This window comes from Canis aureus, chromosome 7 (assembly GCF_053574225.1).
Source record: "Canis aureus isolate CA01 chromosome 7, VMU_Caureus_v.1.0, whole genome shotgun sequence".
NCBI lineage: Eukaryota > Metazoa > Chordata > Mammalia > Carnivora > Canidae > Canis > Canis aureus.
In genome coordinates this window covers 14,156,199-14,170,567 of record NC_135617.1, presented here as the reverse complement: position 1 = coordinate 14,170,567, position 14,369 = coordinate 14,156,199, and the positions used below count along the sequence as shown (strand labels likewise).

Genomic DNA, 14,369 nt, shown 5'->3' with positions numbered 1-14,369 from the left:
TATATATAAGAGAATTGTGATAAAAATATATATAAGTTTAAATTGTGATATAAATATATATAAGAGATTATGATATTGTAATATAAATATAAATTTGTAAATTTATTTGTAAATTTAAATTGGTAAATCGTGATATAATATATATATAAGAGAATACAATTGTAGCGATGAATAAACAACAATTCATTGCTACATACAATAACACAAATCTTGAGTAAAAACCAAACTAAAAAAAAAAGAGTAGCGTATGATTTTGATTAATATTAAAAAACAACTAAGACTAACCTATAGTACAAAAATCAGAATGATTTTTACCTTTGGGCTAGATCTAACTGATTATTTAGTCACCTCCTAAGTAACTTTTAAATCTATCCTCTCTTCTCCATTCCCATTTCCATTGCTTTAATTCAAGTTCTAATTATAGCTTGCCAAGGTTATTATAATCATGTACAACCACCTTTTAACTCATATTGCCCCATTGCATCAAAACCTTCATTACATGCCTGAAGCAATCTTTCTAAAATACGAATCTAATTATGCTTTCTCCCTCACTTAAAATCTTTAAGTGGTTCTCTTTGACCTTCAAGATAAAATCCGAGGCCCTTAGAGTAGTATACAAGGCAGTTCATTTTACAGGCTCTGGCTATTTCTCTAGCTTCACTTCCTATGCTCCACACCCCATGCTGTAGCCATGAAGTTTCCAAATCACACCCTGTTATACGTCCCTGTGCCTTTGAATGTGGTTTTCTTCTGCCCGCAAGACCCTCCATTCCAGCCCTTCTCTGCCTGGAAAACTTTTACACATCTTTCAAAATGCATGCAGCTCAAGGATCACCTCTTCCAGGAGGCCTTTCCACCTGCCCTAAAACTAAGGAAGGTAGGTGGATCCTTTTTGTGAACTCACATTTGCTTCTGATCTAGTCATGTTCCTACCACATTTAATTATCTATTTACTCAGCTGATTTCTAACCTAGACTACAAGGAATTGAGAGCAAGCAGTGTACTGCTTTCCATCTAAATACCAATGGATCGCACAAGGCCAGAAACTAATACGTGAAAAAAGTATTCATCTCTATTTGTTCAATTTGCCCCAGTTAGTTACCTGCAGCTCCTTTCTTGAATCTAAAGGGGACACACAATTTATTTTTTCCATGAATGTAAAGCCTATTTATAGATAAGAAAAATATTATGCAACTAAAATCAGTTTTCAGAATTTTGCAATTTTTTGCTCATAAAAGTGGTTATTATATAAAACAAACAAAAAAATGGAAATTCAAGTTCCCAAAAAGATTTGAATCCCATATCTAATGGAAGGTGAGGCATGGGCTCTGGAGTCAGACTGCCTGGGTTCCAAATTCCAGCGCTATCATTAGCTATCTATAAGCTATTAGCTTTGAAACAACTGCCAGTTATTTAACCTCCGTGTGCCTTTGCCTCTCCATTTGTAAAATGCGGTGTTTCTGTCTCATAAGTTTTCATAGGATTAAATGGCATAATACATATAATGCATTAAGCATAGTGACTGGAAAAATTAAGTGTTTGATATTATCTACTAGCAGTAATAAAAGCAACAGTAGTAGCGGTAATTTAAATAAATATGTTTACAAAATGGAAGCATCCTAAAAATTTTTATGACAGAAACTTGTAGCTATGAGGCAAGAAAACATTCTGCATAATCCTTGAAAAATCTCCAACCAAACTGTCATTGCTTTTAAAGTATAACTTAGAGAGATCTTTGTATAAAAAGTGTTGAGTCACTGTTACAGTAATTATGCAAAGCAAAACAGAAGACGTCTCCAAAAATTCTAATATTTAAAAAATGACGAAGGTAAATTGACCCTGTAAGTTTTTGACTTTTCTATTTTCAAACATTTGAGTCAATTAGGTGCTTTCTCAGTAGTATAAAGTCTTGGAAAGTATAAAACCTCTTATTGATTTAAAATTAAGATCATGCTAAAAACGCTGCTCCAAGAGTCTGACTCCTTTTTTAGAACAAGAACCATCCTTTTACTTTAAAAATTAATTCACAGGGCACTTGATTTAAATGATCTGCAAATAAAATAACTTCCTACACCTAGAATCATAAATAATATGATATGCACTTAATATTAATCTTTGTGTCCTTACATTGAATAAAACTTTCACAGACCGTAGTCTTATAACCTTTTCCACCAACTGAAGAACTAGACCTCATTTAGGATTAGGAATACATAAAAAAAATTTTTTTGTGATATAGTACCTTCTTAATGATAAATGACCCTCAATTTTCACTTTTGGTGATGAGACGTTTGAATCTCTGTTTATAATATTATGTTAGATGTATAAAACACACAGTGACTTATGGTTCTAAAGAGACAAGAAAATATAATTTTTAACAAAAGTGCGTAGCAAAATGAACTTGAAATTAAATGTGACCTGTGGCAGGCTTTTATGACAATACAAAAAGTTGAAAGCAAAATAGATATTTAACATAAATCTTGGAAATCTGCATATCTATAAACTTAAAAACAAATCTTCTGCCTTAAAATCCAAATAATAGTTTTACCACACTCTCATTACCTACAGGATATGAAATTCTTCTACCAATTATTTTCTGCATTCTGATTGAGACAGAAAACTTCATAATAAAGTCAATAATAATTATATTGTTTTTATATATTTTGTAGTATGGATTTAATATAGAAATGGGCCTTATTATTTACTGGTTTTATTATTGCTTCAGTGAGATACCAGAAAACTCCTTAAAAATTACAAGATTCAACTGGCCAGTTGTTTTGGCTAACAATTTTCTGACAGTTGTTTCAAACGATTTTGTTACCAAACTTATTGCTTTGGCATCTTTTAGACACAAGCTAGCATGACATAATTCTGTCCTTTTTTGCCAGCAGCAGATATATCTGGGAAATAAATGATTACCTCACATGTATGTTGTTCTAGTTATAGAGGTTGATGAATATTATCTTTGAACGTTGGCATTGTTTTTAATTTTAAAAATCCTATTTTAGCATGTGGCAAAATTAAACAATATTCCTTCCAGATACTAAATGTATAACGATGAAATGAAGAAAGCAAGAAATATAGTAGACCTTATTTAATGACATCCAAATGGATGTGTAGAACCAAAAGACATTTCATAGTATCCACTGCAGACCTATAATATTACATCCAAAGTCAGACCAGAATGATATGCCAAGCAAACATAGCATTCCAAATGAAAGAAGGTTGATAGAGAAAATCCTCTCTCTTTAAAGGACACCAAATACAGGCAATTCCTATAGACTTATACATGACATTCCACTTCTGCTTGCCAGTGAGTTCTCAAACTCCTGAGTGGCATCTAGACAATGCCACTGAAAGATCTCAGTATTATTTTTTTTTCTAAAGAAAGTCAACAGAAAAACAACAAACTCTAAGTCAAGCAAAGCTCTGATCATCATAAATATCCTGATATGAAACTGTACAGCAAGAAGTAGCACAAAAGCAAGTGAAAAAAATCAATTTAAAAGATATTTTTGACCATGTATAACTAACTGCTCTTTGGCCTGTTCAAAGGCAAGTAACAAGGTTGCCAAATTTCAAGCTTTTTAAAAATATACTTAAATCTCCTGTATTTGGGGAAAATTACTAGCCAAAAAAATTTTGACATAGGAAAATATAAAGAAAATAACACGTAATTCCATCTAGTATATTTATTTTAATCATTGACTTTCAAAAATAAGAGTAGAACACATATAGTTTAAAAATTCCAATTATTCAGAAGGGAAACAAAATAAAAAGGAAAGCTCTCCCCCCTCTCTCACCCCCAGCTACCCCAGACTTTATCTAAAATTGTTTAAAACTTTCTAATATATCCATCTAGAAATGCATGTTTATATTTGTATTCACACTTCTGAATACTCACCTACCTTTGTACAAGCATATGGATAATGTTCTTCTATTTCAAAGCACAAATGCAACAACTATTCCACTCTAAGCATTAGAGGATACTGGTGTAGGAAAACGTGAACATTATCTTTATGATTACTTCACTACATTTTGTAAGAAGCATGATCCTGAAATAAATTCATCAATTGTATGTGGTTTGTTTCATGCTGCCTCAAGTCCCTGTCAACTAATCCTAATGACTCATAGCATGCAGCCTGTCCAAATATCCACTAAACGGGATAGGGAGAATTATCCACATAATTCTACATAGGTTCAAAGGAAATTGGAAGAACAACAATGCAAAAACTTCAAATACTAATATATTTTAAAAAATAAAAGCCTTAAAAGAGAAGCCATAAGGAAAACCTATGCTAATTGTATGATTTTAAATTTCTTTTATAAACTACTATTGAAAGCAATCTGAAAAACCTAACTTTTACCACCGCTGCTTAGATTGAACATAGGAAGTTAACAGAAATTGAGTAAGAAATGCAAATGTTTTAAAAATTGATGTTCTAAAATTCACATTTCTTTTATATCAGATGTAAAAATAAGTAAATCTCTCTTGCCAAAAACTTCCATGTAGATTTTTTATTTTTTATTTTTTTTCCATGTAGATTTTTTAAAAAGTGATTGAAATCTTAAAAAGTCTCAGTATTTCAATTTATTTTGAAATCTCATCAGGTTGAAACTTTAACAGCTGCCTACTACATTTAGACATATTTTTAACTAAAATAATTCATGATCTTGTTCCTTATTTTTAAGTTCTTTATAAAAATCCCAATTATATCCATTTACATGGATAAGAATTCCTTCATTTCAACATATTCTGACCTGAAATCAAATTTTTATCTATCAAGAATTTCATTTTTAATTAGGGATAGAAATCACATAATTCTCATTTAATTCTTTGACAACACAATTTAGCTCATCTGAGAAAAAATACTCTTCAAGTAAATCTGTGATTTTTTTTTTTTATAATTTCAGAAATATTGATCAAGATGTGTCTTAACATTAGCAAATCTTGCCAATCTCAGTAACAGGACTCCTGATAGAGTGAAAATCAAACTTCTAAATTGGCCGTCGAATTAAGAAACGCCTAGGGAGGAAGCTATAATTCAAACTGATCATCTAATCAGGCAATTTGTGTTAGGGGCAGATACAACTCTTCCTTGGGAAGACAACCTCTGAAATTTATAATAAACAGACAATTAAAAATAAAAACACTGCATTGCAGAGTGTTTGGGAAGCAGATTATGTGCATTTGGTCGGCATAGTTCAAAAAGAGATTTGGAAATCTCTTTCATAATTAGTAACGGCTTGCCCTCGCTGTTGGAATACAAGTGCATTTTAAAGTCAAAACACTAGCGTTTAGAAGTGCTCTTTCTCCCCCTCCAGCACCTCCCTTTCATGCCCCCCATCCCTCCAACTGCTGCCATCAAGGGCCACAATGAAAAAGGAAACTACCATAGGACAAACTATTTTACCAACTTGACTCCTCTAGACACATTCATCATGATGAGTCCTGACAGCCTCTTATGATTAATATTGTCATTTGTAGTCAATGAGATCGATTCTTTCATCACCTTCAAAGCTGTACAAAAAGAAGACCAGGGGATGTCTGGGCTGTGGGAGGCGATTTGTCTTTTATAATTTACGGAAGTGATAAATCCAGCAGAAGAAAGGAAATATTTAACAGTAAGTTAGGGGGCTCTGTAATAGGACAAATGCAATCACCGGGTGTTTACAAGTCTTACAAACCCTGCCTAGTTATGTGACAAAATACTGCCAATTTTGATCCAATTTCCTACAGGTTCCCTGCTGCACCTGTGCCGGTGACATTCCAGAGCAACTTAGAGACTGTTCCCTCAGTATTTACAATGAACCATATGTTGTGGGTAATTTGTCATCATAGTTTCAAAACATCAATCTCCTTGGCTTCTTTCAAGTGGAATTGTGAATCGAGAGAAAAAAATCTCTAACACCATAAACCAATATTATTTCCTGATAATCCGATGTCTTTATTAATTAAAATAATAATGATAAAGCACATTGACCAAAAATGAACAACTTTCCCACTTGCACAATTTACTTCCCTTCTCACCTGTGTTTCCTCTTCGGGAATATAAAAATCTTCTTTCAGGTTTAGAGTTGTCAAAATTCAGCCCTTGGCTTCATTCCTTTGCCTTTTCTCCTTTTTTTGTCCTGAGTAAAAAATTTCTCTGCAAAAACGACATTTTCTGCCTGAATTGATAGCCCAACCTTTTAATTCTAGCATTTCAATACAGGGACTAAAGGAGATTATATATGTGTCTTGTGTTTCATGGACTTAGGGTTGTGATAATTTAGGTCTAGATTGCTGATAATATTGGGGCATTATACAATATATAGTCTGACAGTGGCCATAAAATGGACATTTGTTACTGCACTATGCTTCGTGCTGCTTAATGGTGTCCACAAATATTTGCAAAACATAAAAAATACTGATATTTTAATGATGCAGTAGGATTACATCAAATAAAAAGCACTTTAGCTATAGCTGTGTGACAACAGAATTTACTGCACAACAATGGCAACAGAATTTAAATGAAAAGTCCTATGGAAAAAAATAGCCTCCTTTTTCGAGGTTTATACGTGTGTGTGTTTTTATTGGTGTGCTAAATTGATTCTATACAGTAAATGGCATCATTGCCTTTACATAGCATTTTGATAATTTCCAGATGGTCTGTGTTTTCATTTCACATTGGAAATTATGAACATAGAATCATTTTCTAAAGTTTTAAAATATGACATGGTTGCAAATCTCAAACCTAGGTAAACCCCATGACTGTGAAAATACTTCTTCCGTATGAATGTAACATCTATAAACATATTCTCTATCAACTGTACAAAATCACTGTGTGCCTAAAGCTAACAAAACTGTTGGCAATGACCATACTGACAACAGCCACTGATGGGCAGATTATTTGATGTCCCACCAATTCACTAATATCTCTTCAGCCAAAGCTAAAACTTCAAAAAAACAAAACAAAACAAAACAACAACCCCAATTTCTTTCCTTTTCTTTATTCTCTTCCCTTCCCCACAACAAGACTCTTGGCCTGAAAGGAATTTTTCCATTGCATCTGATTTCCCAGAAGTCCACCTCCAGAGCCTCTCATTTGATATTAAATCTCAGTGTTGCTTCTGCCCACCCTGCTTGTGGTGATCCCATTTCAGCTCAGTGCACAGCCTCCGTTGCCATCCATTCTCCACACATGTCCTCCCCCAAAGATCTTGTGTTGCAGACAGCTTTGCCACAGGGTAGGCAGCCTGGCTGAGTTCCAGGAGCACGTTGTGGGTGATCCTGCTTTGCGTTTCATGTTAAGTACGGCTGGTGGATGATGCTGAAGGAAAGGCTCAAGAAGCCAGAGGGCAACATGTAGGGAAGGTTGGGCTCGAACCATCATACATACCAGAGAATTTCCATTTGCTGTGAGCTGGGCGCCATGTTGGTTTCTGGCAGTCTTCTGTTTCACAAAGCACTTGCAGCTAGTGTTCTTGGTGTGATTATCTTTGCTGAGGAAACTGAATTAATTCAAGTAGCAAAATCCATACTGTGTCTCGGATATGTTAAATGATACCATTCATTTCATATTTGCATTTTAAGTCATTAAAAGAATATGCTTCCAACAAATCAAAAACATTTACTCAACTAATATTTATTGAATCCCTGTTAAATGTTGAGATCTGTGCTAGTCATGAGGGATAGGATAGATAGCAAGTCACCTACAGAATCTTCCACTCATCATTGGATTGTGTCTGTATTTCTTTCCCTCTCTAATGAATTGTTTTGCGGCTAAAGAGCCGATTCCAGAACAGTCTTCCATTTTGCTGTTAATGAAAATGTTTAAAATTTGGGTATATACCAGTATTATATTATAACCTTGAGTTCACAGAAGATGTATTTAATTAAACCTTTTCTTTTCTGTTTGGGGATAGTTATCATATCCCTAAATACTGTCTTGCAAAATATTCAAACAGAAAGAGTCATATGGTACAAAACATGTTTCTGTTTCACTGCCTCTCGTGCCACCTGCCAAACACACATACACATCCATACACACGTGCACATGCTCATAATACTAGCCTACTCCCCTCCCAAAAGTAACTTCTATCGATAGTTTGGTATGCATGCCATGCATTTACATATGTGTGTGTTCATATTGCAATTATACTTCATGTCTTTTTTGTTTAAATGGGATTATACAATATTATTGTTCCATGCACTTTTTTTTACTTAAAAATATGTCTTAGAGCTCTTGCCAAGCCAATATGTATAAGTCTACCTCTTTCTTTTCAACAGCTGAAGAGTATTCTTTACTAAGGATGGACTACGTTGGATTTAACCCAGGTCCCTATTGATGCTTCATGGCACCATTTCTCAGCTTGAAGGAATAGCACTTTATTGCCAATTTTTTTTTCTATTTTAAGGAATTTCTGCAGAAAAGCTACACCATACATATGATCTCCATTTTCAATATGCTATTCTTTTTCATTTGTAGTGTTTGAAATGTATCAAAGCTCCAGAGGAGAATTCTGGGTCTAATTCTCTCAGGAGTCTTCTCTGAAGTACTCATTGCTTAGAGGCATAAGTTTCAAGTTATAGATTTGGTGGCAAGAGTAACCTCCCAATGACTTCACACTTATATATTTTTTAATAATATTAGTTTGTGGTATTACAGCCCAGCATTGAAATTCAAAAACCAAAACTTGGGGCAAAAAATAAATAAATAAATAAATAAATAAATAAATAAATAAATAAATAAATGATCTTGTCTTTATTTAGATGATTTGGAAATGGACATATATCAGAAAACTGAGGATAATAGTACAAGGCATTATTCATTTGATTGAATTTTGAAAATCTGGTCCCAATAGGAACAGAGGATGGATCAAGGTTAAATCTGTGTGCTTTGACTATGACTCTCACATAGACCAAGACATTTAATTTGCCCGTTCAAATTCCTTTTTGGTAGAGATATAAATAAATGTTAATGAAAAAATACATTAGAGGGTAGTAATGATGATGTGGTTTCAAATAATTCTAAACAGCAATTTCATCCACACTGGCTGTTACTGGTTGACCTTTGTCCCTCATCACAGATATAAAGCTGCTCAAAAATCACTATTCTTTGGCAATCTCTCTTAGGTTGTGAGCTTTCTGATATCCCATTAGAACAAAATATGTCAGCACACACATATGCATCAGTGATGTTTCAGAGAATGGAATATGACTGGTTTTGTGAGAATTTCTAAATTGAAGGTTGTCATTTTTATTATCATGTGCTTCTCTTTTAAAGATCACCTAATTGAAATTATGTCTCTCTTACATCTCTACACATTTTACCAAATTCTGCATAAAGCAATAAGTTTAATTTTCATGGTATAGGGGATTGCTGCACAAAGATTTTCAACTCAGAAATAAGGCATTGGCCATGCATGCTGAAGACTGAGGCTTTGGGGCATGATTATCATTGATTCAAGAGTATTGTCTTTTCCTGGACCCCTGCTCAGGTTAGCCAATAGACCGGCATTGTCCTTTCTACTCTCACAGACCTAATCCAAATGTTATCCCAGCACACCGAAGCCTGAGCAGGAATTGAAGGGGAGATCATTGCCTGACAACGGTGAATATTCAATTCCATCCCCTTTGTCCCTGGGTTTAGTTGGCAAAAGGGAAAGTTAACCTGGGAAGCGCCATTCTGTATTTAATAATGCAGCTTCTATCAGCACAATGAGAAAAGCAATCATTCAGCCTCTAGTGAACTGCCTCAGGAATGTTTGCCTGCTTCTACAGGCTATATGCAGGCACCTTGCCCATCTCAAGCTTTCCCGAGCTGCTCACAATGCTAAGGCTGCCTCCACGGCCCCATCTGATGATGCTTGGCAGTCTGCTCATTTCAAAAAAAAAAAAAAATCAAAATATCCGTACTTTGTGAAATCAACTTACATGATAAAGTCTAGGTAATGTATTTTCATTTCCTGTGCAAAATGGGAATTCTTTTCAGCTTCTTTAACTTCCTCTTATAGTCATTACAAAAATAGAAATTAAATTTCTAGTATTTCTTTATCCCTTTTACCCTTATTGTTGATATAGTATCAGAAATTAAATTTTATAGCCTGGTATTCACCCAAAAACTATTTATAACAATAATATCAAAATTAAATGACTGACCACAATGATGCCAGTTCACCCTTAGTAGAATAGTTAAAATTAAAAAGACTGATTATACCAAGTGTTGGCAAAGACATGGAGCAATTGGAACTCCCATCCATGGCTAGTGAGAATGTAATGATATGGCCACTTTGGAAAATAGTTTGGCAATTTTCTATAAAGTTAAGTATATGCCTTTCATGTGACCCAACGATTCTACTCTTAGGTATTTACCCAAGAGAAATGAAAGTGTATGTCCATATGGAGACTGTATGCAAATGTTTAGATCAGCTTTATTCGTAATATCAAAAAAACTGAAATCAACCTACATGTTCAACAACAGATAAGTCAATTAGCAAACAAATTGTGGTATATTCATACAATGGAATCCTATCTAGTAATTAAAAAAAACCCAAACTACCAATATACACAGCAACATGAATAAATCTCAAATACATTATGCTGAACAAAATAAGGCAGACAAAACAAATTCAGCTTGTATGATTCCATTTATATGAAATTCTAGTAAAACTAGCAAAACTAATTTACTGAAAGCAGAGCAGTGGTTGCATGGATGCAGGATGGGAGGTAATCTGACTGCTAATTGGAATGAGAGAATTTTGAGGAGCAATGGAAATGTTTCAGCATTGCTGAATAACATCTAAATAAAGACAAGATCACTTTATTTATTTTTGGTTTTTGAATTTCAATGCTGTTGATTTTGGTGGTGGTTACATGGATGTATGCAGTTGGCAAGATCTATTGCATTGTACATGGGTGCATTTTATTAGATGTACCTCAGTGAAGCTTATTCTTAGAAAAATAAATGGCTAATATTTAAAAAGAGAATGTCTAAAGCTGGCAAGAAAAAAAATCTGGCAAGAGGACCCTGAAATGAATAAATTAATAAAGGAACAGCAACTCGGGCAGCCCCAGTGGCTCAGAGGTTTAGCACCGCCTTCCACCTGGGGTGTGATCCTAGAGACCTGGAATCGAGTCCCACGTCGGGTTCCCTGCATGGAGCTTGCTTCTCCCTCTGCCTGTGTCTCTGCCTCTGTGTGTGTGTGTGTGTGTGTATATGTGTGATGAATAAATAAATAAAATCTTAAAAAAAAAAAAAAGGAACAGCAATGCAACACTGCTGGTTGGGGTGGACATTGGCAAAATTGAGGGGAAACAATCAGATCCAAAGAAATGTATGTACCTTCAAGCAAAAAAACATTATGTAATCATTAGAAAAATCCATATATATGAAAATGTTAGCTTTGGTAGGAAAAATCCATGTTCTTTACAGTAGCAGAAGTAAAAATTTTAAAAAGGAATCATCTAACTTTCCAACTATGGGAAAATGATTATAGAAATTTTAGCACATCAATTCAGTAAGATATTCAACCATTAAAAATAACTGAAGATCATGAAAGAACATGAAAAGTGGGTATGAAGTAACGTTAAGGAATACAAAATCGTATCTGCGCATTACGTATCTAAAATATTTTGTTTATATGTAGACAAGAAGTGAAGAGAAGAGAAATGTGGGGAACTAAACAGTTACATTTGTAGAAGTAATGTTTTCAGGGAAGCTGTTTACTTATTTCTGTTTATGTTACTCTATTCATAGAAAAAGTAACAAGCAAATGCTAGAGGACCCAGGAGTACCTTCTAGGTGTTTTAAATCATCAAAAGCTATTCTGTGGACCCCCTGCTCTTTATACAGCTGGAAAAGGAACAAATCAATGTGTCCAACGGTGTTTAGGGTACAGTTTGTGTATGTTAACCCATGAATGAGAATGTAAGCCAGCCTTTTCTCTTCATGGTCTGATGTCCATACTAGTTTATTTGTCACAAGGCTTTTCTCTCTTTCATTCTCCTCTCTATCATTTACGATTTAGTGGTAATTATATTAGATTTCTTTTGCTGCATTACAAATTATCACAAATGTACCAATTTAAAACAAAACACTTATTATGATCATCTGACCATCTGTCACGGTTCAGCATAACTCCCATGTTCCTCATTAAGTCTTTTTGATTAACTAAGTTTGATGTTGACCACAAGTAACACTCATGTCTCCCATATGTTGTCCAAGCCATCTTTCAATTAAATATTTATGGGACACACTAAGTACCTGTGTTCTTTTCTGGAGCTTGGGCTCCTCTTCCAAGCTCATGTGACTATTGGCAGAATTTGTTTCCTTGAAATTGTAGGATGGAGGTCCCTACTTCCTTGCTGACTTCATTTGGGGCCACTTGTGGCTCCTAGAGACTGCTTCAGTTCCATGCCATGTGGCCCTCTCACAACACAGTGGCTTGCCTACTTCTTCAAGGCCAACAGGAGACTATCTCTCTTTAGGAAGGGTCCAGTATGTTTTTAAAATAAATCAGGCCTGCGGAGACAATCTCCCTTTGGATTAATTCAATCAACTGATTTTGGTGTTTAATTACATCTGCAGAATGTCTTCACCCTTGCAAAAAAAATGTGACATAATCACCGAGTGATATCCCACCATATTCACAGCCCTTGCCCATGCTCACATACACAGGTGCGCCAGTGTTAGAATCTTGAGGGCCATCTTAGAATTCTGCTTACTTCTTTGATAAAGAGATGATTTCTTTATTTTTTATTATTTTTAAAAGATTTTATTTATTTATTCATGAGAGACACAGAGAGAGAGAGAGAGAGGCAGAGACACAAGCAGAGGGAGAAGCGGGCTCCATGCAGGGATCCCGATGCGGGACTCGATCCCGGGTCTCCAGTATCATGCCCTGGGCCAAAGGGAGGCACTAAACCACTGAGCCACCCTTGGGCTGCCCAAGATATGATTTCTACAGAGATTCAACTTAACACTATATGTTGTGTTCACTACATTTTCTGAAAGTATTGTCTGAAAAACAACAACACACACAGATAGAGACACAAGAAAGAAAACCAACAAATAACAAGAAATGTTGCCTTGCAGAGTTGACTTATCCATAAGGAAAGAAGCCACTCACCTTCACATATAAACATAACCACCCTCCAGGGAACTTAGAAGTCCCTTCATTCAAGAGATATGTTCTTGGGTTAAGACGAGGGTGCTGAACACCAGCAGTAATTTTGGCAGCTCCCTTGTCGAATCTGTGCCAGACACTGCTGGGAGCCACAGCATCCTCTCACACTGTGTCCAGCCATGTCTTTGGCATCCTTCTCAGCACAGATCTTCAGAAATCCAAAACAATCAGGGTGCCTGGGTGGCTCAGTAAGTTAAGTGTCTGCCTTCAGCTCAGGTCATATGTGATTTCAGGGTCTTGGGATCGACCAGGTTCCCTGCTCAGTGGGGAGCCTGCTTCTCCCATTCCCTCTGCCCCCCACCCCTGGTCACTCATGTACTGTCTCTGTCTCTCTCAAAAAAATAAAATCTTAAAAAAAAAACAATATCCACAACCATCAGTAGGAGATGATACATGAAATCAAACCTATTTTCCATCCCTGGCATAAAGTAATGTTTTCAGAAAATGCTTATTAAAATCACATTTGAGTACAGGATGTGAGTAAGGCACTTTTAAGAGCTTGCACTCTAGTTGGGGAAAAAAATTAAAAAATTTCCTAATCCATGTGGCTTTTGTCTTTATTCATATTAATATTTTTTGAGTCTCTTAAAGAAAAATAGCAATTTCCTGCCACGTAGATCACAAACTTAATTTGATGGAAGAAAAGAGATGGGAAAAGTGACATTATTTTTTAGCCACTAAGTGGTATCTGCAGATATAAGTCAGCTTCTCTGAGTGAAAACCACATTTACTGTCCACCAAGAAAGGTGTGAGACAGGGACTCAGACACAAGAAAGTGCTTTAATTGAATTATTCTCGCTGTAAGTAAGTAATGCCAACTCAAATTGGCTTTAAATAATAATGTACCTCACATAGGGTGTTATATCAGCTATTTTGTCTATTATATTCTCAAGAACTCAGCTTCTTTCTGTCCATCTGCTCTTCCTTTTTTTTTTTTTTTAATATATTTTTTATTGGAGTTTGACTTGCCAACATATAGTATATCACCCGGGGCTCATTCTTTCCACTGCCCCCCTCAGTGCCCATCACCCAGTCACCCTGTCCCCCGGCCCACCTCCCCTTCCACTACCCCTTGTTCATTTCCCAGAGTTAGGAGTCTCTCACGTTTTGTCACCCTCTCTGATTTTTCCCACTCATTTTCTCTCCTTTCCCCTATAATACCTACCTTCCAAGCATTATTTTGAATATAATGAACATGTAAA

General features: G+C 35.3%; 1 long non-coding RNA gene across 1 annotated transcript in view; it reads right to left on the bottom strand.

The window, feature by feature from the left end:
- LOC144316766 (uncharacterized) overlaps positions 1-12,576 on the bottom strand; it is a 31,175-nt gene extending 18,599 nt beyond the window's left edge. The window contains exon 1 of the long non-coding RNA XR_013382618.1: positions 12,246-12,576. This is a non-coding gene — a long non-coding RNA (uncharacterized LOC144316766). The remainder of the gene's footprint in view (positions 1-12,245) is intronic.
- Positions 12,577-14,369: the final 1,793 nt, after the last annotated feature.